A 23,649-nucleotide genomic window follows, 5' to 3' on the forward strand; every position below is an offset into this window, starting at 1 on the left:
TATTTATGTTAATTGGAGGATAATTGTAATATTGTGATGGCCTGTGTCATACATCAACATGAATCAGCCATAGGCATACATGTGACTCCTCCCTCCTGAACCCTCCTCCCTACCCTATCCTTCCAAGTTGTCACAGTGCTTTGGGTTCCCTGCATCGTACATCAAACTCCCACTGGCTGTGTTTTACATATGGTAATATATATGTTTCAATGCTACTCTCTCAAAGCATCCCATCTTCTCATTCTCCCGCTGTATCCGAAAGTCTGTCCTCTTGTGTCTGCGTCTCCTTTGCTGCCCTGTACATAGGACCATCAGTACTATTTTTCTAGATTCTATATATATGCATTAATATATAATATCTGCTTTTCTCTTTCTGACTTACTTCACTCTGTATAATAGGCTCTAGGTTCATCCACCTCATTAGAACTGACTCAAACATGTGCCTTTTTATAGCTGAGCAATATTTCATTGTGTATATGTACCACAACTTCCTTATCCATTCATCTGAGGATGGACATCTCGGTTGCTTCCATGTCCTAGCTGTTGTAAGCAGTGCTACACTGAACATTGTGTCTTTTTCAATTCTGGTTTCCCACTACTATATGTCCAGTAGTGGGATTGCTGGGTTGTATGGTAGTTTTATTCCTAGTTTTTTAAAGAGTCTCCATACTGTTCTCCACAGTGGTTATATCAGTTTGCATTCCCACCAACAGTGTAAGAGGGTTCCCATTTATCCATACCCTCTCCAGCATTTGTTGTTTGTAGACTTTTTGATGATGGCCATCACTTCAAAAGAAAGACCTTAGCATCCACCCAGTTTCTTAAACTGGGACCTTAGGTTATCTTTTTCTTGAGAAATGGCTCTCCACTCACAGGTAATTAATCATGGTTCACATTCCCCTGTAACTTTGCCTTCTAATGGAAAATAAAAGCATTTCCTAACACATTGATCTTCCTCTGCTCCTTTGATGGGCTGAATTTTGTCTCCTGAAAAGATATGCCCTAAACTCTGTGTGTGCGTGTGCTCAGTTGCTCAACTGTGTCCAACTATTTGCTTCCCTGATAGCTCAGTTGGTGAAGAATCCACCTACGATGCAGGAGACCCCGGTTTGATTCCTGGGTTGGGAAGATGCCCTGGAGAAGGGATAGGCTACCCACTCCAGCATTCTTGGACTTCCCTTGTGGCTCAGCTGGTAAAGAATCAGCCTGCAATGCGGGAGACCTGGGTTCGATTCCTGGGTTGGGAAGATCCCCTGGAGAAGGGATAGGCTACCCACTCCAGTATTCTTGGACTTCCCTTGTGGCTCAGCTGGTAAAGAATCAGCCTGCAATGCGGGAGACCTGGGTTCGATTCCTGGGTTGGGAAGATCCCCTGGAGAAGGGAAAGGATATCCACTCCAGTATTCTGGCCTGGAGAATACCATGGACTGGAGAAGTCCATAGGGTCCCAAAGAGTTGGACACCACTGAGTGACTTTCATTTTCACCTTCTTTGGACTGTGACTCTATGGACCGTAGCCCACCAGGCTCCTCTGCCCATGGATTTTCCAGGCAAGAACATCGAAGTATGCTCCCATTTCCTCCTCCAGGGGATCTTCCCAATCCAGGGATCGAACCCGTGTCTTCTACATTGGTAGGCAGATTCTTTACCACCTGGGAAGCCCAAGTACTACACCTTAATACCTATGAATGTGACCTTGTTTGGAAATAGGATCTTTACAGATGTCATCAAGATATGAATTAAGACAAAATTATGCTGGTTAGGGCGGGCCCAAAGTCTAGTCAGTGGCGTCCTAAGAAGAGACACATAAGAAGAATGTCATGTGATTATAGGGATACAGGTGTATTTACCAGCCGAGGAACATGAAGGATTTCAAGCCAGAAGAGACCTCCCCATCACCCTCTGTTGGTTTGCAAACTGGCCTCTGTACACGGAGGACAAGGAAAGACCAAAGAAAGAGACAGCCATTCCAGATTGGCAGGAGGCAGGTTTAACAAGCAAGGGGAACTTACAATAATCTAAGGCTTGTCCTAGGCACCACAAGATGAGCAGATCTCCGCATGTGCCCATCAGAATCTTAATAGCTTATAGAGGTCTTAATGTAGTTCAGTCACATATACAGTCCAGATGGTCTCATCAACACATTACTCTCTGAAGCCTGCATCCTTGAAAACAGCTCCCACTGTGGGAACAGTAGGTGGAGTATACATTCCAAGGACAGGGAAGGACTGAGGAGCCTCTCATTTCCTGGGTCCATCTCAAGGGTCAACTGGTGATCACGTCCTCTCGATGACCTCCTCAACACCCTCCAGAGCTCAGGAAGACTCCCCCACCCACCCCTACCTTTTGACTACTTTAAGTACAAAGAAACTGAGGGGTAAAAAAAAATCTCTCATTAGACATCACTCTGTCTCAGAAGTCCTAGGGCAGGATATAAGGCAACAGTTGCTACCAGTAAGAGTCAGGGGCTGGCAAACAACAGCCAAATCAGCAGGCTGCCTGTTTCTGTAAACAAAGCTTTATTGGCGCACAGCCAGGGGAGATACAGTTTAAAGGCACAAACTTGCAACTGGCAGATAAATAATTTCTGGAGCTCTGATTTAAATGCACAGCAGAATGACTACACTCACCAATACTGTATTATAAACTTCAAAGTTCCTAAGAGACTAGGTCTTAACTGTTCTCACCACAAAAAAGAAAGGATAATTACATGGTATGATCGAGGTGTTGGCTAACACCTCGTAATAATCATATTGCAATATATAAATGTGCAGATGTTGCACACTTTAAACTTACACAGTATTACACACCACTATATTTAAATTTAAAAATAAAAATAAACAGAAAAGTCCTTCTTTTTCCTCTCTCCCATCTGGGATGTACAGTTTCTCACATGGCCCTCAAATCATTTTCTATACACAAATATCCTTTAAAATACACACACACACACAATGGTATCATACTGCACCTGTTGGCATAAACTTGCCTTTTTCACTTAGTATATCCCAGATATCTTTCTATGCCAGCACATATGGGGCAAACAAAGTATTCTGTAGTAAGATGATACCATGCTGTGCTGTGCTTAGTCACTTCAGTCATGTCGGACTCTTTGCCACCCCAGGCTCCTCTGTCCATGGAATTCTCCAGGCAAGGAATATTGGAGTACATGGCCATGCCCTCCTCCAGAGGAGGTACCATAAATTATTGCTAAACTTTCAGTGACATTCAGTATTTTACTCTCCAAAATGATATACCAGATGGACTGGTTTCTTCCATGGCCTTCAGTGAACATCATTCAGACATCAGTTGATCTAACACCTGAAATGAGCCATGCACTGCATTAGATACTGGGCTACAGAAGTGAATAAATCATGGTCCCTGTCCTCAAAGAGCCTACAGTGCCTTGCAATGATAATGTTGCTAAATTTAATGAGCATCTACTATGGGCCATTCAGTGTAATGATATTGGCATGCATTACCAGAGCCAACCTTCACAAAAAGCACTTTATGAGGCAAGCATACCTATGAGCCTCACTTTACAGATGAGACTGAGGCTCAGAGAGGTTAAGCAACTCATCTGAATTCACACAGCTAGCAATAGCTTGAACTGGAATTCAAAACCAGGCTCGTTAGCTTTCAACCTACACTCAGGAGTGCCTGTGTGCATGCTCAATCTCTTAGTTGTACCCAATTCTTTGTGACCCTATGAACTATAGCCCACCAGGCTCCTCTGTCCAGGAGACAGGATTAAAATTAGTGCAAATGGTATCTTTGAGGAAGGAGCAAAGGATTCAGTTGAGGAGCTCAGGAAAGACTCTGCAAGGAAGTGACAGCTGAGTGGCATCAAAAAGAGCAAACAACTTCCAGTGGACAAGGAGGAAGAGGGAATTCCAACCAAAGAGATTAGTATGAGCAAAGCCATGGCGCTGTGAAGACGTGGAATTTCTGGGAACCAGTGTATGTAACTCTGCATGATTTAAGTGAAAATGAGGCAGATGAGACTGGAGAGGGGCATGGCAGGATCATGACAGTTCCTCAACCTAGCTGAGACTCTAAAGTCTATCCTAAAAACGATGAGGAGCCATTGAAGGGCTTTTAAGCGGGAAATCCAGGATCAAAGTTGCTACTGGTTGCAGCGTGGAGGATAGATTATAGAGAGGAAGGAGGAGGGGGGGAGCAAGGAGACTGATTAAGAGGCTGCTGCCATCATTCAGACATGTACAGTTTGTCTTCTTGGGGTCAGCTTTTGCACTAACAAGACAGCAGGGTGGCATCAAGGGCAGGACATGCCAATCCAGGGAGACCAGGAGCTCAGGGGCTCCTGAGAGTGTTAAAGCAGACTCAGTCCCTGCTATTTTCTTTAATGTGGATTTTTTATTTGGCTGCATCAGGTCTTGCTTGTGGCACACAAGATCTTTGATCTTCTTTGTGGCATGTGGGTTCTTTAGTTGCTACAGGAGGGATCTTTAATTGTGGCATGTGAACTCTTAGTTGTGATGGGTTTCTCTCTAGTTGCTGTGGGCAGGCTCCAGAGCATGCAGGCTCAGTAGCTGGCTCTCCAGTTGTGGCACACGGGTTCAGTAGTTGTGGCATGTGTGGCTTAGTTGCTTCACACATATAGGATCTTAGTTCCCCGACCAGGGATCAAATCAGCACCCCTACACTGGAAGGCAGATTCTTAATCACTGGACCCCCAGAGAGGTTCCCAGTCCCTGCTTCTGCCCAGGATGTGAGAGCTGACAGCTGACTGCCCAGTGGGGGAATTTAACCTAGATCTGGACTGTTTCATTCCATGTTCAGAAAGCTTCCAGCAGCTAAGAGACGTCCTCAGGTCATGCAGTCCTGGTGAGAGGAGGACATCTTGAGCAATGACCAGTCCACTTCTACCACACCCCAGTGGTACCTCATGGCTGTGGGCCTGCAGAGAGCTGAGCCAGGAGGCTGCAACATCATGAGTCATCCCAGCAGGTCCTGGCTTTTTTCTGTGGGATGCCAGTGGGCCAGCGGAAGCATGTCTTGGCGAGGCCAGGCAGGAGACCAATGGCCTGCCTGCCAGGGGCTGCCATGCGTGGCTGTGACCCGAGGGGAGAATGGATGCCTACAGCCACCTGCTGACCCTGTGGGGAAGAGGAGAGCCACTGGGAGGGCCTTGCTCACTTCCACAGGGCAGGCAGAGTGGCCAGAATGTCTGGGTCTGATCTGAGACACACCACCAAAGAAGCACGAGGGAGTGGTGTAGGGGGTTGAGGTTGGCACGTAATACAGCTAACTATTTACTGAGCCCGGACTCAGGTCCAGGAGCTGTGCTAAGCACTTTACATCATCATCATGTCTGCTAAAATACTTTATAGCTATTATCTCACTGAATCCACTACAACAGGAGTCAGCCAAATCCAGCTTGTGACTTGTCTTTTTATGGCTCATGAACTAATAAGATGGTTTTTACATCTTTTAAGGGTTTTAGATAAAACAATAAAAAATATATAATGGAAACATATTCTGTGGCCGTCAAAGTCTAAAAATTTACTACCTGGTCCTTTAATGAAAATGTATGCCAACTCCTGCCCTAGAGTATAAGCTCCAGGTGGGCACGCAGGGTGTGTGTTGTACGTATGTGTTCCACTTCTATATTCCCCAAGGCCTGGAGGAGTTCTTAGCATATAGGAAATGCCCAATAAATGTCAAATGAGCAAATGAATGCACAAGCGTATAAATTTTATTATATCCTAATCGGAAACTGTCAGCCTCATTTTTCTGATAAGGAAATCTCACCATGCTGAATCAACTTGCCCAAGTGAAAGAGATTGATCAATAGCTTGGGGGAAAAGTAGATTGAAAGCTAGGAAGTCAGAGAGGGGAGAATTGATTCCTAGTTATGTTGCAGTGGAAATCCAGACCACACGAATCCAAGGCTCAGACATACCTAAAATAGAGCTTGAGCATCCCGGTGCCGAAGATCTCCACTGGGGCAGAGAACCTTGCCTTACTGAAAACATTAGGGGCAAAAATCACAACCATGAGCCACACTCCCACTTGAAAGCATTTAACTTTGTTTATCGTTTTTTTCTCAAGTCTCTTGATTTTTAAATCAACAACAGATTTAAATCATTCAGTCAACATAATCATTACAGTTAAGCATCTCTTGTTTTTGTAGCCAAAACAGTAAAAGTAAAGAAAGGAAAGGGAATCTAGAAAAGAAATTAGACTGGGGCAGAGAGCAGAGAAGCTAATAGAGAAAAGGCAGACAGCCCACCCAGCTTAGCGGTGACACACAAGGAGATCAGAGAGAAACCAGGGAAGCACGAGGCCTTCGAGGCCACACAGACCTCTTTCCACCACTGGCCAGCTCTGCCTCTTTGAAGTGGGCACTAATGAGCACGCATGCACACACACACAGCCCGAAAGAGCTTTCTTCTGTTTTGGGATCTAGGATGTGAAGAGGGGAGCTGAGCTGTGGTTTCTTTCATTATGAAATGGAACAAAAATAGCACAAATGTTAAAAGATAATGTTTTTAAAACAAGTGAATCGGGGCTGGTGCACTGTGATGACCCAGAGGGATGGGATGGGGAAGGAGGTGGGAAATTTCATAATTTCCTGAAATAATTACAGCATGCTTGGGGCTGGTGCATGGGGATGACCCACAGAGATGTTATGGGGAGGGAGGTGGAAGGGGGGTTCATGTTTGGGAACACATGTAAGAATTAAAGATTTTAAAATTTAAAAAAAAAATGAAAAAAATAAAATAAAATAGGTTGACACATTGTTTATAAAAAAAAAAGAAAAATAAATAAAACAAGTGAAATATTGACCTTCATACAAATGTAAATACATGTCAAAGATTTTATTTAACTCATCCACTAATGAGAAAGTCATGTATGTTAGCAGTGGTTCAAAGGAGAAGCCAAAGAACAGACACTTGGGCATAATCAGGATTCCAGAAATAAAATTTGCTTAATAAATGCAAAACTCAATATTCACATAATCATAATCAATTGCATTCTACTAGACACAGCTCATTTGCATTTCAATGGACAAGAATCATTTGCATTATTATCAGTTTTCTGCAAGATGCAAAGTTGTAAAATAGCTCAAAGACAGCGAAAGTTGGGCATCATGATTGAGTGTGTGCTTAGTCACGTCCAACTCTTTGAGGCTCCATGGACTATAGCCTTCCAGGCTCCTCTGTCCATGGGATTTTCTGAGCAAGAATACTGAAGTGGATTGCCATTTCCTCCCCTAGGGGATCTTCCTTACTCAGGGATCAAACCCGCATCTCCTGCGTCTCCTGCATTGGCAGGTGAATTCTTTACCACTGGAGCCACCTGGGAAGCCTATGAAAGGTCAATATAACCCAGAAAAGTGCACTAGCAAGGAAACCCAGTCTTGTCTTAACAACGTTTGTTAAGTGCTTGATGGCTCAGATGGTTAAGTGTCTGTCTACAATGCGGGAGACCCAGGCTCAATCCCTGGGTCAGGAAGATCTCCTGGAGAAGGAAATGGCAATCCACCCCAATACTATTGCTTGGAAAATCCCATGGACAGAGGAGCCTGGTAGGCTACATGTAGTCCATGGGGTTGCAAAGAGTCGCACATGACTGAGCAACTTCACTTTACTACAATTAATAACAGCTCCAGGCAAATGGCAGGCATTACTTGTATAAAGCTACCAACAATGCCTGAAGTTGTACAATACTCAGTTCACAAGTTCTGTGAAGTGTTGTAACTCACCCAAGGTCACAACAGCCAGTAAACACTGAAGCTGGGATTCAAGCCTGGCTGTCCCACCCTAGATTTAAAATATTTTCCCTTCTTCTATTCCCTAGCTCTCAATCTACTTTGTACTTGCATGTGGGGAAGGGAAACTATTTTATCACAAACATTGTTTAAAGTTTCTGGCCAATGCTCATCAATAATAAAAAAGGAAAAAGGATGCCCATCATAGTTTCAATACTGATTTGAATTCTCTGCTGACGATGATACCCTCTCCCATTTCCTACTAATGCTGAGCAAGTCCCTGTGGGGCACCTGGGCATGGAGGCCTTTTTGTCTTTCATTTCTTTTTTTTGTTTTAATTTTAATTGGAGGCTAATTACTTTACAATATTGTGGTGTTTTTTGCCATACATCAACATGAATCAGCCACAGGTGTACCTGTTATAGTCCACCCACTGCAGTATTCCTGTCTGGAGAATCCCAAGGACAGAAGAGCCTGACAGGCTATAGTCCACGGAGTCACAGAGAGATGGACGTGACTGAGCCACCACACTTTCACTTTTCTTATAGGCAAGACCCCAGCCTCCCTGGCCTCCTCTGAGATCCAAAGGGCAGAACATTTGCTAATCAAGGGAGGAGCAGCGACTTGAGGCAAAATTAAAGGGACTAGAGAGGCTCACTGAGATTAAGAGGCTGGACCTACTAAGGCCCTGTGGTTCTTTTTGTTCAGTCACCGAGTCATGTCTGACTCTGCAACCCCATGGACTGCAGCACACCAGGCTTCCTTGTCCTTCATTACTCCTGGAGTTTGCTTTAATTCATGTCCATTGAATCAGTGATGCTATCTAACCATCTCATCCACTGTTGCCCTCTTCTCCTTTTGCCTTCAATCTTTCCCAGTATCAAGGTCTTTTCCAATGAATCGGCTCTTTGAATCAGGTGGCCAAAGTATTGGATTTTCAGCTTCAACATCAGTTCTTCCAATGAATATCCAGGGCTGATTTCCTTTAGGATTGACTGGTTTGAACTTCTTGCTGTCCAAGGGACTCTCAAGAATATTATTCAGCACAACAATTTGAAAGCATCAATTCTTTGGCACTCAGCCTTCTTTACAGTCCAACTCTCACATCTGTACATGACTACTGCAAAGACCATAGATTTGAATATATGGACCTTTGTCAGCAAAGTGATGTCTTTGCTTTTTAATATGCTATCTTGGTTGGTCATAGCTTTCCTTTAAAAAACAAGCACCTTTTAATTTCATGGCTACAGTCACTATCTGCAGTGATTTTGAAGCCCAAAAAGAGAAAAACTGTCACTGTTTCCATTGTTTCCCCATCTATTTGCCATGAAGTGATGGGACCAGATGCCATGATCCTACTTTTTTGAATGTTGAGTTTTAAACCAGCTTTTTCACTCTCCTCTTTCACCTTCATCAAGAGGCTCTTTAGTTCCTCTTCACTTGCAGCCTTTAGAGTGGTGTCATCTGCATATCTGAGATTGATATTTGTTCCCACAACCTTGATTCCAGCCTGTGATTCATCCAGCCTGGCATGTCACATGAGGTACTCTGCATATAAGTTAAATAAACAGGGTTACTGCATACAGCCTGTCTCACTCTGTTCCCAATTTTGAACCAGTTTGTTGTCCCATGTAAGGTTTTAATTGTCATTTCTTAACCCACATACCAGTTTCTCAAGAGACAGATAAGGTGGCCTGGTATTCCCATCTCTTTAAGAATGTTCCACAGTTTATTGTGATGCACACAGTAAAAGGTTTGGCACAGAAGCAGTAGTAGGTGTTTTATTCCAGAATTCCCTTTCTTTCTCTATGATCCAACAGATGTTGGCAATTTGATCTCTGGTTCCTCTGCCTTTTCTAAATCCAGCTTGTACATTTGGAAGTTCTCAGTTCATGTTCATGTACTGCTAAATCCTAGCTTGAAGGATTGTGAGCATAAACTTACTAGTATGTACAATGAGCACAATTATATGGTAGTTTGAACATTCTTTGTCATTGCCCTACTTTAGGACTGGAATGAAATCTGACCCTTTCCAGTCCCATGGCCACTGCTGAGTTTTCCAAATTTGCTGATATATTGAGTGCAACCTTTAACAGCATTGTCTTTTAGAATTTGAAATAGATCAGCTGGAATTCCATCACTTCCAGTAGCTTTTTTTGTAGTAATGCTTCCTAAAACACACAAATTTCATACTCCAGGATATGTGGCTCTAGCTGAGTGATCACACCATTGTGGTTATCTGGGTCATGAAGATCTTTTTTGTATAGTTCTTCTGTGTATTCTTGCCACCTCTTCTTAATCTCTTCTGTGTCTGTTACATCTTTATTGTTTGTCCTTTATCTTGCCCATCCTTGCACAAAATGTTCCCTTGATCTTTCCAGTCTTCTTGAAGAGATCTCTCATCTTTCCCATTCAACTGTTTTCTTCTGTTACTTTGCATTATTCATTGAAGAAAGCCTTCTTATTTCTCCTTACTGTTCTCTGGAACTCTGCATTCAGTTGGGTACATCTTTCCTTTTCTCCCTTGCTTTTCACTTGTCTTCTTTCCTCAGCTATTTGTAAAGCCTCCTCAGAAAACCTCTTTGCCTACTTGCATTTCTTTTTCTTGGGGGTGGTCTTGATTACTGCCGCCTATACAATGTTATGAACCTCCTTCCATAGTTCTTCAGGCACTCTGTCTACCAGATCCCTTGAATCTATTCAATATCTTCACTGAATAAACATAAGGGATTTGACTTAGGTTATACCTAAATAGACTAGTGGTTTCCCCTACTCTCTTCAATTTAAGCCTGACTTTTGCAATAAGGAGCCAATGATCTGAGCCATAGTCAGCTCCAGGTCTTGTTTTTGCTGACTATATAGAGCTTCTCCATCTTTGACTGCAAAGAATATAATCAATCTGATTCCACTCTTGGCTATTTGGTGATGTACATGTGTAGAGTCGTCTCTTGTGTTGGAAAATCTTGTCAGCAATCCTACCACTTTGAAACTTTGCAGAAGTAAGAATACAAGACTGTTACAGCCTTGACCCTTATCATGTGCCCCTGCCTGACTATATAATCTCTCTCTATTCACCAGGGAGTGGGGCTCAGTTCTTGAGGTGCTAGCCTACTGTGCTTCCCCTTTACTGGCAAAGAAATAAAGCCACTCTTTCTTTCTCCTCCATAACTCTGTCTCCCTATTTCTATTTTGAGTTGGTGCACAGAGAGCCAAGATTTTGGAAATACTACTGGGGCAAACTGCTCCAGTAGTATCACCCCTCCCTTTGATAAGTCATCTTCACCTTTAGCCCTATCCTCACCCCTACCACTGCCAAGAGTGGCCTTTGTAGCTAATCTCCAGCTTCTCTCCTGCTTTAGAAGGGATACTGAGTGTGGGAGTAGAATTCCTTAACACACTTGAGGGGCTTTTGGAGGCTGCAGAATGGGAGAGGAAAAGAGGGAGAGAAAGGGGAAAGAAGAGAATACAGGCAGAGACCCCTTATTGGGAAGAAAACTTGATGGGCAAAACTACAGATGTTTAAGGCAGAATCTAGTTGGGTTTCTGCAGAATGGAATGGAATGTGAATCACATTCCCACATCCATGAAATCTCCAGGAAAAAGAGGATGAAAAACTCAACCCTGTCCCCTGGGATCAAAAAAAAAGTGGAGTAGGAAACAGAAAGGAAAGAAAGAGGGAGGCTGGATGGCTGTCAGATAGCTGTTAAATGAATGACAAATTCTATCTACCAAGAATGATGATTGGCTGCAGGGATAAGGTGGGCTGAGAAAGTCTTTTGAAGTCTTGACATAAGATCAAGAGCTGGCCAAGGAGAAAGGCAAGCCAGCACTGTCAGCTGCCTCGAAGGATCTCAAGGCCTCACTGAGACACATAGGGGCCTTAGTGTCTATGAAACCGAGGGCCCTTAAAATCAAGTTTCCCTGCCTTTATAATTAACCTGCCTGGAGGCTGAGATTCCTGAAACATCACCCTATTACCTCACCACCAGCCAATCAGAAGAATGTTAACAGCTGATGACCAGCCTACAGCCCTCTCCCCTAACAGTCTTTAAAAACTGCCTGAAAGGAGTTTGCCTGTGGAGCAAGAGCTGCCCATTCTCCTTGCCTGCTGTCCTGCAAATAAGCCCTTGCTTTGCTGCAAACACCTACTGTCAAGAGTTTGGCTTTTGTGATGCTTGTACCCTGAGCCCATGCTAGGTAACATCTAGAGGACACAATAGAAGGGAGGCTTGTCATGGAAAACCTTTTCAAGCCTTTTGAATTTTGAACTATGTGGAAATGTTGCCTATTCAAATATAAAAATGTACATTTTTTTAAAAGTTGGCCAGCTTAATAACTATTACAGAAGAGAATCTCCAATCATAAATATATTCCCTCCCTTGCAAACACTTGAGAAATTCTATTTTCTCCTTTCAGGAATCAGAAGGCCAGTGCTTGCTTCCTTCCCAGCCCCGGAAGTAATTAGTTGAGGATTCAGTCTTCTCCTGGGCACCTACATAAGGGCTGCTGCATGAAACCATTCCAGTTGAACACTGCACAGCCCTACGGGGCTGTCAACTCCATCAGTTATAATGTGAATGAGTTGTTCAGTGCCCAGCCTACACAACCATATATGGTGACACTCTCCTCCTCCCACAGCCTAGCCTGCTCCAAGGTATAATGGTTTCATCAAATTCAAAATCCAAAACAGTCTCCACCAAGAGCCTCTTTTCTTTCATCCAAGAAGGAGTTAGTGGATGTTGTTTGCTTACTGGTTTTTAAAAGTGAAGAAGGAGCAAGCAAGGTCTCCTCCCCATGAGCTCACTTCCCTCTGGCCCAGCACTTGAGTTCCTCGCCCTTGCTAATGATCCCTCACCACAAGTGAATTGACTCTGCCCACAATAGCTAACAATGAGCTGATGGTTTGTTTGCCTGCTCCAGGAATCCAATTTGAGGAGTCTATTGTATGCTCCAAATAAGGGAGTTTGCAGCATCCTGACCACTCAGGATGTGAGGGTTTTATGAAAGGGTCAGACAAAAGCTGCTTCTCCGAAGGCAACTAGGCAAACAGCACATCATCCTCTTGCCCTGCCTTCTGTCTCCAGCACAAAAGCCTGAAGAATCAAGACCAGGCTGACCCTAATGTGTCCCCAAGAAGACTCTTCTTTCTGATAAAAATGTGTCCTAGACCAACGGTCTACTGTCTGCAGCTGTATCAGAGAGAGGCATTGTCCACTAGGACCACCAACTACAGGGTAAAGCCCAAACCTCAGCCAAAGGCTTACAGGGTCTGATTCTGATTCTGCTCTCCTCCATCCATTTCCCCCACACTGAATCAGTTTCAGATTCACATGCTCTTTAGCCTCCTGGCCTTTGCATATGCTGATCTCTATACCAAGAATGTCCTTGCATGATAGGTGATCAGTTCAATAAAGCATGGTACACTCTTACAACAGTGTGTCATGACGCCATTAACAACAACGATAGAGAAATATATTAGGTGCCATGGAAAATGATACAATATATTGAAAAAACCCAGTTATGAAAAGCATAATAGCACCTAACATGTACTGATGAATTACTCTATTCTGTGGTTCTAAGCCACCCCGCGTCCGAAGCCAGGGGCAGTGGCCAGGAGGAGCCACCCTGCGCCCGAGGCCAGGGGCGGTGGCCGGGAGGGGCAACCCCACATCCAAGGAGCAGTGGCTGTGCAGTTGCAGGAGGGCCTAGAGGAGCTATCCCACGTTGAAGGTCAGGAAGGGCAGCGGTGAGGAGATATCCCTCATCCAAGGTAAGGAGCAGTGGCTGCGCTTTGCTGGAGCAGCTGTGGAGAGATACCCCACGTCCAAGGTAAGAGAAACACAAGTAAGATGGTAGGTGTTGCAAGAGGGCGTCAGAGGGCAGACACACTGAAACCATACTCACAGAAAAATAGTCAATCTAATCACACTAGGACCACAGCCTTGTCTAACTCAATAAAACTAAGCCATGCCCGCGGGACAACCCAAGACAGGCGGGTCATAGTGGAGAGGCCTGACAGAATCTGGGCCACTGGGGAAGGGAATGGCAAACCACTTCAGTATTCTTGCTTTGAGAACCCCATGAACAGTATGAAAAGGTAAAATGATAGCATACTGAAAGAGGAACTCCCCAGGTCATTAGGTGCCCAATATGCTACTGGAGATCAGTGGAGAAATAACTCCAGAAAGAATAAAGGGATGGAGCCAAAACAAAACCAATACCCAGCTGTGGATGTGACTGGTGACAGAAGCAAGATCTGATGCTGTAAAGAGCAACATTGCATAGGAACCTGGAATGTCAGGTCCATGAATCAAGGCAAGTTGGAAGTGGTCAAACAAGAGATGGCAAGAGTGAATGTCAACATTCTAGGAATCAGTGAACTAAAATGGACTGGAATGGGTGAATTTAACTCAGATGACCATTATATCTACTACTGTGGGCAGGAATCCCTTAGAAGAAATGGAGTAGCCATCATGGTCAACAAGAGTCCAAAATGCAGTACTTGGATACAATCTCAAAAACAACAGAATGATTTCTGTTCATTTCCAAGGCAAACCATTCAATATCACAGTAACTCAAGCCTATGCCCCAACCAGTAACACTGAAGAGCTGAAGTTGAATGGTTCTATGAAGACCTACAAGACCTTTCAGAACTAACACCCAAAAAAGATGTCCTTTTCATTATCGGGGACTGGAATGCAAAAGTAGGAAGTCAAGAAACACCTGGAGTAACAGGCAAATTTGGCCTTGAAATATGGAATGAAGCAGGGCAAAGACTAATAGAGTTTTGCCAAGAAAATGCACTGGTCATAGCAAACACCCTCTTCCAACAACACAAGAGAAGACTCTACACATGGACATCACCAGATGGTCAACACCAAAATCAGACTGATTATATTCTTTGCAGTCAAAGATGGAGAAGCTCTATACAGACAACAAAAACAAGACCGGGAGCTGACTGTGGCTCAGATCGTGAACTCCTTATTACCAAATTCAGACTTAAATTTAAGAAAGTAGGGAAAACCACTAGACCATTCAGGTATGACCTAAATCAAATCCCTTATGATTATACAGTGGAAGTGAGAAATAGATTTAAGGGCCTAGATCTGATAGATAGAGTGCCTGATGAACTATGGAATGAGGTTCGTGACATTGTACAGGAGACAGGGATCAAGACCATCGCCATGGAAAAGAAATGCAAAAAAGCAAAATGGCTGTCTGGGGAGGCCTTACAAATAGCTGTGAAAAGAAGAGAAGCGAGAAGCAAAGGAGAAAAGGAAAGATATAAGCATCTGAATGCAGAGTTCCAAAGAATAGCAAGAAGAGATAAGAAAGCCTTCCTCAGCAATCAATGCAAAGAAATAGAGGAAAACAACAGAATGGGAAAGACTAGAGATCTCTTCAAGAAAATTAGAGATGCCAAGGGAACATTTCATGCAACGATGGGCTCGATAAAGAACAGAAATGGTCTGGACCTAACAGAAGCAGAAGATATTAAGAAGAGGTGGCAAGAATACACAGAAGAACTGTACAAAAAAGATCTTCACGACCTGGATAATCACGATGGTGTGATCACTCATCTAGAGCCAGACATCCTGGAATGTAAAGTCAAGTGGGCCTTAGAAAGCTAGTGGAGGTGATGGAATTCCAGTTGAACTATTTCAAATCCTGAAAGATGATGCTGTGAAAGTGCTGCACTCAATATGCCAGCAAATTTGAAAACTCAGCAGTGGCTACAGGACTGGAAAAGGTCAGTTTTCATTCCAATCCCAAAGAAAGGCAATGCCAAAGGCATGCACTCATCTCACATGCTAATAAAGCGATGCTCAAAATTCTCCAAGCCAGGCTTCAGCAATGCGTGAACCATCAACTTCCTAATATTCAAGCTGGTTTTAGAAAAGGCAGAGGAACCAGAGATCAAATTGCCAACATCTGCTGGATCATGGAAAAAGCAAGAGAGTTCCAGAAAAACATCTATTTCTGCTTTATTGACTATGCCAAAGCCTTTGACTGTGTGGATCACAAGAAACTATGGAAAATTCTGAAAGAGATGGGAATATCAGACCACCTGACCTGCCTCCTGAGAAATCTGTATGCAGGTCAGAAAGCAACAGTTAGAACTGGACATGGAACAACAGACCAGTTCCAAATAGGAAAAGGAGTCCATCAAGGCTGTATATTGTCACCCTGCTTATTTAACTTATATGCAGAGAACATCATGAGAAACACTGGGCTGGAAGAAACACAAGCTGGAATCAAGATTGCCGGGAGAAATATCAATAACCTCAGCTATGCAGATGACATCACCCTTATGGCAGAAAGTGAAGAGGAACTAAAAAGCCTCTTGATGAAAGTGAAAGAGGAGAGCGAAAAAGTTGGCTTAAAGCTTAACATTCAGAAAACAAAGATCATGGCATCTGGTCCCATCACTTCATGGGAAATAGACGGGGAAACAGTGGAAACAGTGTCAGACTTTAATTTTTTGGGCTCCCAAATCACTGCAGATGGTGACTGCAGCCATGAAATTAAAAGACCCTTGCTCCTTGGAAGAAAAGTTATGACCAACCTAGATAGCATATTCAAAAGCAGAGACATTACTTTGCCAACAAAGTCCGTCTAGTCAAGGCTATGGTTTTTCCAGTGGTCATGTGTGGATGTGAGAGTTGGACTGTGAAGAAGGCTGAGCGCCAAAGAATTGATGCTTTTGAACTGTGGTGTTGGAGAAGACTCTTGAGAGTCCCTTGGACTGCAAGGAGATCCAACCAGTCCATTCTGAAGGAGATCAACCCTGGGATTTCTTTGGAAGGAATGATGCTAAAGCTGAAACTCCAGTACTTTGGCCACCTCATGTGAAGAGTTGACTCATTGGAAAAGACTCTGATGCTGGGAGGGATTGGGGACAGGAGGAGAAGGGGACGACAGAGGATGAGATGGCTGGATGGCATCACTGACTTGACGGACATGAGTCTGAGTGAACTCCGGAAGTTGGTGATAGACAGGGAGTCCTGGTGTGCTGCGATTCATGGGGTCACAAAGAGTCAGACACGACTGAGCAACTGAGCTGAACTAAACTAATAGTTCTAAGCACTTTACACATATTAACTCCTTGATTCCACAAAACAACCTTAGAAACAGGGTACATTAATATCTACCATTTTACAGATGAGGAGACTAAGGCTCAGAGAGATTACATAATGTGTCCAAGATGACAAGCCCAGGCCATGGCAGAGCTGGAATTTGAACCCAAGCCATTGGTCTTTAGGGTCTACATTCTTAACCATCACACAGCCCTGAATCAAACACAAGCATTTGTGACCCTGGTTTTATAAAAACAAAGCAAAACTATACACATGAAAGATGGCGAGTTTTAAAGCATCACGCTGATATGGCCAGAATGGTCACAGTGGTTATCTCCTGAGCCTGTGATTGATGAAGTGCAATGTTGCCGTGGATTCCCCAGGAAGCAGCCTCTGAAATGTAGTTTAGCACAAAGCATGCTTATGGGGAAGGACTCTTAGGACCAACACTTTTGGGAGAAAGAGGAATGGGAAGCAGGCAGAGAGCTTGGACTTTGCTACAGGGAGCTATAGATCTAGAACAGTCCTTCAGAGGGTTCCAAGTTGGGCTGAGACCTTTATGCTTCTGCATTCATCAGTCACTGAATGGCACTGGAAGGCGGGCCACCAGGAGCAGACCCAGCATCTGGGCAACACATGCTTCTTTAGGAGAATCTGAGGGGAGGGTGCAGCATATGCCCCTACAGGTCATTTTAATTCTCTTCCTTTTGTTTGTCTATGTGGGTTATGATTAATCTGTATCACTTGTGCAGCAAGGGGAAAAGCTACCAGAAGAAAAGAAGTCATCAATCCTCAATCATATCAAGGCCAGAGGCAAGTCTGTCTCTGGCATTAGAAGTAAACAAGGCCAAAGCGGTGGATCGTGCCCACATCAGACAGGAACTTGGCCTTCTGGGACTGCTTGAGTGTGAATAATAGTTCAAATACTACACATGAATTCATTGGTAGGTCTCCAAACACAGAAAGCTGACCAATGAGTGAGAAGGACTTTGGCCAAGAGACTGGCTGATTATCTGGCCTTAGGAAAGCACGTAGCAGCTGCCGACTCACCCCAAAATGCAGGGCTCATAAACTATTCCATTGTGGCCACCAATGCCTTTTGGTCTGTATCATTGGCTCTGAAATTGACCAATGAGACCAAAGCAAGTGCAATGCCAGGAGGTTTAATAAGCATTTAAACAATGGGCTTACCTTCTTGGAACACTCCTCTTGGAACCTAGCCACCATGCTGTAAGGAACTCCAGGCTGTCCTCCACATGGAGAGGGCCCAAAAGGTGAGAAATGTGCTGAGAGAGTCCAGGTACAAAAGAACTCCCAACTGAACACACCAGCATGAGTGACCCAATCAATACTATGTAAACAGCTTTGCCTAGTCAATTCACAGAATCATGAGAAATAAGAGATCGCTATTGCTTTAAGCCACTAAGTTTGGACTTAATTGCAATAGAAAAGTGAAACAACAGGGCTAAGCTGAAAAAGAGGTCATTAGATAAGCCCAGTCACTCCAGCTTGCCACAGCCTGTCCTGCACTATGAGTCACACGCTCAGTGGCTACTTTCAAACCAGTTCAATCTGCCCACCAAGCACATGGCCACTGACACATATTCAGACAAGGATACCTCAAGGATATTCAGAACATATATCCTTGAGGTCTCTTTCTTTGTCCCAGAAAGGCAGCAGAGAACATGTGCTCTGGACTGAGCCTGCCTTGGTTTGAACCCCAATACCCCTACCTACAGGCCTCTCGGGTGGCACTAGTGGTAAAGGACCCGCCTGCCAATGCAGGAGACATAAAAGACGCAGGTTCAACTCCTGGGTTGGGAAGATCCCCTGGAGGAGGGGATGGCAACCCATGCCAGTATTCTCGCTTGGGAAATCCCATGGACAGAGGAGCCTGGTGGGCTACCATCCATAAGGTTGCAAAGAGTCGGATATGACTGGAGAGACTGAGCATGCATACACGCACCCCTATCTACAAGCTGAGTGATCTCTCTAAGCCTACATTTACCTCTATGTAAAGTGGGTTAGTAATAGTCTATATTGGGTTGAATACTATTCTCCTTAATCTCCTGATTGGAAACAGTCTTTGCAGATGTAATCAAGCTAAGATGAAATTATACTGAATTGAGTTAGGTCCTAAGTCTAATAATATTGGTGTGCTTATGAGAAGAGGGGTATATAGACACAAAGACACAGACAAACAGAAGGAAGATGGCTATGGGAAGGCAGAGACAGAGATTGGAGTTATGCTGCTACAAGTGAAGAAGTATCAAGGATTGCTGGCAACTACCTGAAGCTAAGAGAGGCAAGGAAGGATTTTCCCCTGGAGTCTTCGGAGGGAGCAGGGCCCTGACAATACCTTGATTTCAGACTTCTGATCTCCAAGACTTTGAGAGAATAAGTTTCTGTTGTTTTAAGCCACCACTTTGTGGTCATTTGTTGTGGCAACCCTAGGAAACTAATATAGAGCTCTTGCTGAGTGGTGACTGAATGAGTTAATATAGGCAACCTTCTCTAGCAGAATTCTCACTATGGAAAGTAAGGAAATAAATAGGCTTGAATAGTGGGGGACACCTATAAGGTGTAGTTATTTTCATGGTTGACAAGAAATGGCAACCATTACTACTGTTAACCAACCCTCCTTCTAGTCTTATCTTAAACAGTCTCTGATTAGTGACTGTCCTATATCAGTGATGCTAACTTTAGGGTATTCAAAACCACCTGGAGGATCTCACTAAAAACACAACTAATGGGACCCACAACTCTAGAGTCTGATTTAGTTGATTGGGGTTGGGCCCATGAATAGTCATTTTTTAATAGTACTCCAGGACTATACAAAAGGGCAGTCTATAGATCATACTTTGAGAAATGCTGCCTTAGGACTGAGGGTATACACTTAGTCTCTGGATTTGCCTATTGGTTTGTCCTAAGGGATTCCAGGGTGGACCCACCCCTCTGGCTCCGGTCCATCAAAAGTAGAATGTTCTACTGTGGCACTAGCTAGATGCCAGCTTGGCCAACCCTTCACTCCCTGACACATCCTAACCCTAGGACATCAGAATTGCTAACACTTGGGCAAAAGGTTTAAGGCTGTTGAAAAATAACTACAATAACACTTACCATTTATTGAGCATCTACTATATCTTAGGCTTTCACATACATTATTCCTAATTCTCAAATTAACACTGAAATTTAAGTTTTAGACATAGTGGTATACATTTGAGAAAACAATATTTTATAAATTTAAAGCTGATTTTTGTGTATACTGTTGTATATACTGGATATGCAGCCAGTAACCATGTCTGACCCACAGTCCACATCTTCTTCTAGACACCATAATTCCTGCTTACTTGGTCCCTCTTTCTCCTGCCCTCATCCTCCTGGGGGACAGAGAATACCTGGCTGTATCAGTCAGGGCAGTTGACAATAGCTGCTGTAACAAACATCTCCAAAATCCCAGTGCCTCAACAAACAAAGGTTCATGTCTTATACACATCACAGTCCAATGAAGGTTGAGAAGCTCTCCTGGAAAGCTCCTTTTCACAGGTCATGGTTCATTGTACAGTATAGTGTATAAACTTCAAAATGTGGCCTGAATAGTCACCACAAAAGTCAAGGAGAGATCATGAACAATTTATATGGGGGTTTGTGGCCAAGCCCATATGAATGCAGAGTTCCAAAGAACAGCAAGGAGAGAGAGAAAAGCCTTCCTAAGTAAACAATGCAAAGAAATAGAGAAAATTCATAGAATGCGAAAGACTAGAGATCTCTTTGAGAAAATTAGAGATACCAAGGGAATATTTCATGCAAAGATGGGCACAATAAAGGACAGAACTGGTATAGACCTAACAGAAGCAAAAAATACTAAGAAGAAGTGACAAGTATATATGCAAAAGAACTGTAAGAAAAAGGTGTTAGTGACCCGGATAACCAGGATGGTGTAATCTTTCACCTAGAGCCAGACATCCTGATGTGTGAAGCCAAGTGGCCCTTCGGAAGCATCATGATGAACAAAGCTAGTAGAGGTGATGGAATTCCAGGTGAGCTCTTTCAAATCCTAAAAGGTGACTCTGTTAAAGGGCTGCACTCAATATGTCAGCAAATTTGGAAAACGCAGCAGTGGCCACATGACTGGAAAAGGTCAGTTTTCATTTCAATCCCAAGGAAGGACAATGCCAAAGAATGTTCAAACTACCACACAGTTTTACTCATTTCACATGCTAGCAAGGTAATGCTCAAATTCCTTCAATAGTACATGAACTGAGAATTTCCAGATGTAGAAGCTGGATTAAGAAAAGGCAGAAGAACCAGAGATCAAATTCCCAGCATCTGCTGGATCAGAGAAAAAGCAAGAGGATGCCAGAAAAACATCTGTTTCATTGACTACACTAAAGCCTTTGACTGTATGGATTACAACAAACTGTGGAATACTCTCAAAAAGACGGGAACACCAGAGCAGCTTACCTGCCTCCTGAGAAACCCTGTCTGCAGGTCAAGAAACAACAGAAACATACATGGAACAACAAACTAGTTCAAAATTGGGAAAGGAGTACATCAAGGCTGTATACTGTCACCCTGCTTATTTAACTTATATGCAGAGTACATCATGCAAAATGCCGGGCTGGATGATGCTCAAGCTGGAATCAAGATTATCTGGGAAAAAAAAAAAAGACTATCTGGAGAAATATCAATAACCTCAGATATGCAGATGACACCACCCTAATGGCAGAAAGCAAAAAGGTACTAAAGAGCCTCTTAATGAATGTGAAAGAGGAGAGTGAAAAACCTGGCTTAAAACTCAACATACAAAAAACTAAGATTATGGCATCTGGTCCCATCACTTCATAGCAAATAGAAGGGGAAACAGCGGAAACAGTGACAGACTTCATTTTTGGTGGCTCCAAAATCACTCTGGATGGTGACTGCAGCCATGAAATTAAGAGACGCTTGCTCCTTGGAAGAAAAGATATGACAAACCTAGACAGCATATTAAAAAGCAGAGACATCACTTTGCTGACAAAGATCCAAATAGTCAAAGCTATGGTTTTTCCAGTACTCATGTACAGATGTGAGAGTTGGACCATAAAGAAGGTTGAGCACCAAAGAATTGATGCTTTCTAACTGCAGTGCTGGAGAAGTCTCTTGAAAGTACCTTGGAAAGCAAGGAGATCAAACTAGTCAATCCTAAAGGAAATCAGTCCTGAATATTCACTGGAAGGAATGATGCTGAAACTGAAGCTCCAATATTTCAGCCACCTGATGTGAAGAGCTGACTCACTGGAAAAGACTGTGATGCTGGGAAAGATTGAGGGTAGGAGGAGATAGGGGCGACAGAGGATGAGATGATTGGATGGCATCATCGACTCAGTGGACTTGAGTTTGAGCAAACTCCGGGAGATAGTGAAAGACAGGCAAGCCTGGCGTGCTGCAGTCCATGGGGTCGCAAAGAGTCAGACACGACTGAGCAACTGAACAACAACTAAAAGAGGGTCATATCACTTTAATCCATTTCCACTGGACAGAATCCAGTCATATGGCCCCAATCTCATTGTATAGAAGGCTGGAACACCTTCTTCCTATATTCCCAGGAAGAGGAAATGAGATGGGTATCCAGCCAGGTTAAATCATACTTTTCAGGAGCTCCCATTTTTTAAGTCATGTGCCAGGTAGTATGAACTATGCGCCAGGCAAATGCTTTACATGCATTTAATCCCCAGAGCATTATTAGGTAAGTCACTGAGAAAACAAATCATTGAGAAAACAAAGTTTTGGGCAGTCGAGTGACCTACTCAATGTTATGTAGCTAGCAACTGTATAAACCAGGATTTGGACCCAGATCTAATTGCAGAATCCATGCTGTTCATCACTGCTCTACACTGTCTCCCATTGGCCAATAAAAGAAACTGCATCTGGCCCAGTTATCAAGTTAGATTCCCAAAGCTAACAATCCACCATGGGGGAAAAGATTTTAACTGAATAAAAGTAAGTAAAACCATTGAAATCAGAGTTAAATTAGGTCCAATGGGAGGGTAGGAAGTTGTAATATACAGAACACACTCAAGCATAGATCCAAATGAATAAAAAGAATCCAAGCACATCCCCAATGAATGCAAATCTACGCAAATGAATGTATTCAACTATGCCGGTCTATGTAAATAGTCATGTATTGAAAAGCAAACGCGGGTAGCAGGGATCAGCTTTTGAGAAGGCAGTGCCCCTTTTCTTATCCTCTGTTGGTATAGAGATCACCACTATGCAAAAGGAAAAAACCTCTATATTGAATATTGTAAAGAAAAGCATCCAGACCTTTGCAGGAGTTCAGATATCTAAGAGGAGGGAGGCTGAGCTTATCCAGCTCCCAGTGAGCTGCCAGATTCAATAAATTAGTAAAAATCAGTAAGGAAAGATCCTCTTTGCAAACAAGTACCCATTTTCTTGTCCCAAAGGTAAATTAGCAAAAGCTGAATTGGAAATCCATCCTTGCAGTGCAATCATAGTCGAATTTTGGTATGCATTAGAATCACCAAGAGTCCTTGCTTAAAGTACACATCCCGGTGCTAGTCCTCAAGACCTCCTGAGTCAGGCAGGCTGGAAATCTGCACATTTTAAACACATCCTAATGATTCTGACTCAGGAAGCACATGGATCATCTTTCTAAAAACTGCCATTTTAAAAACACAGATTTCAGAGCAGATAGACCTGGATTTGGTTCTCAGTCTGACATTACTCGCTGTGGGACCTTGGCTAGTTGACAAGATGTCACAGTCCCAGTGACACCCTCACTTATAAAATGGGTCTAATTTTATTCTCCCTTTCAAAGGATTCCTGTGAGGACTA

The sequence above is a fragment of the Budorcas taxicolor genome, chromosome 2 (genome assembly GCF_023091745.1).
Source record: "Budorcas taxicolor isolate Tak-1 chromosome 2, Takin1.1, whole genome shotgun sequence".
Taxonomy (NCBI): Eukaryota; Metazoa; Chordata; class Mammalia; order Artiodactyla; family Bovidae; genus Budorcas; species Budorcas taxicolor.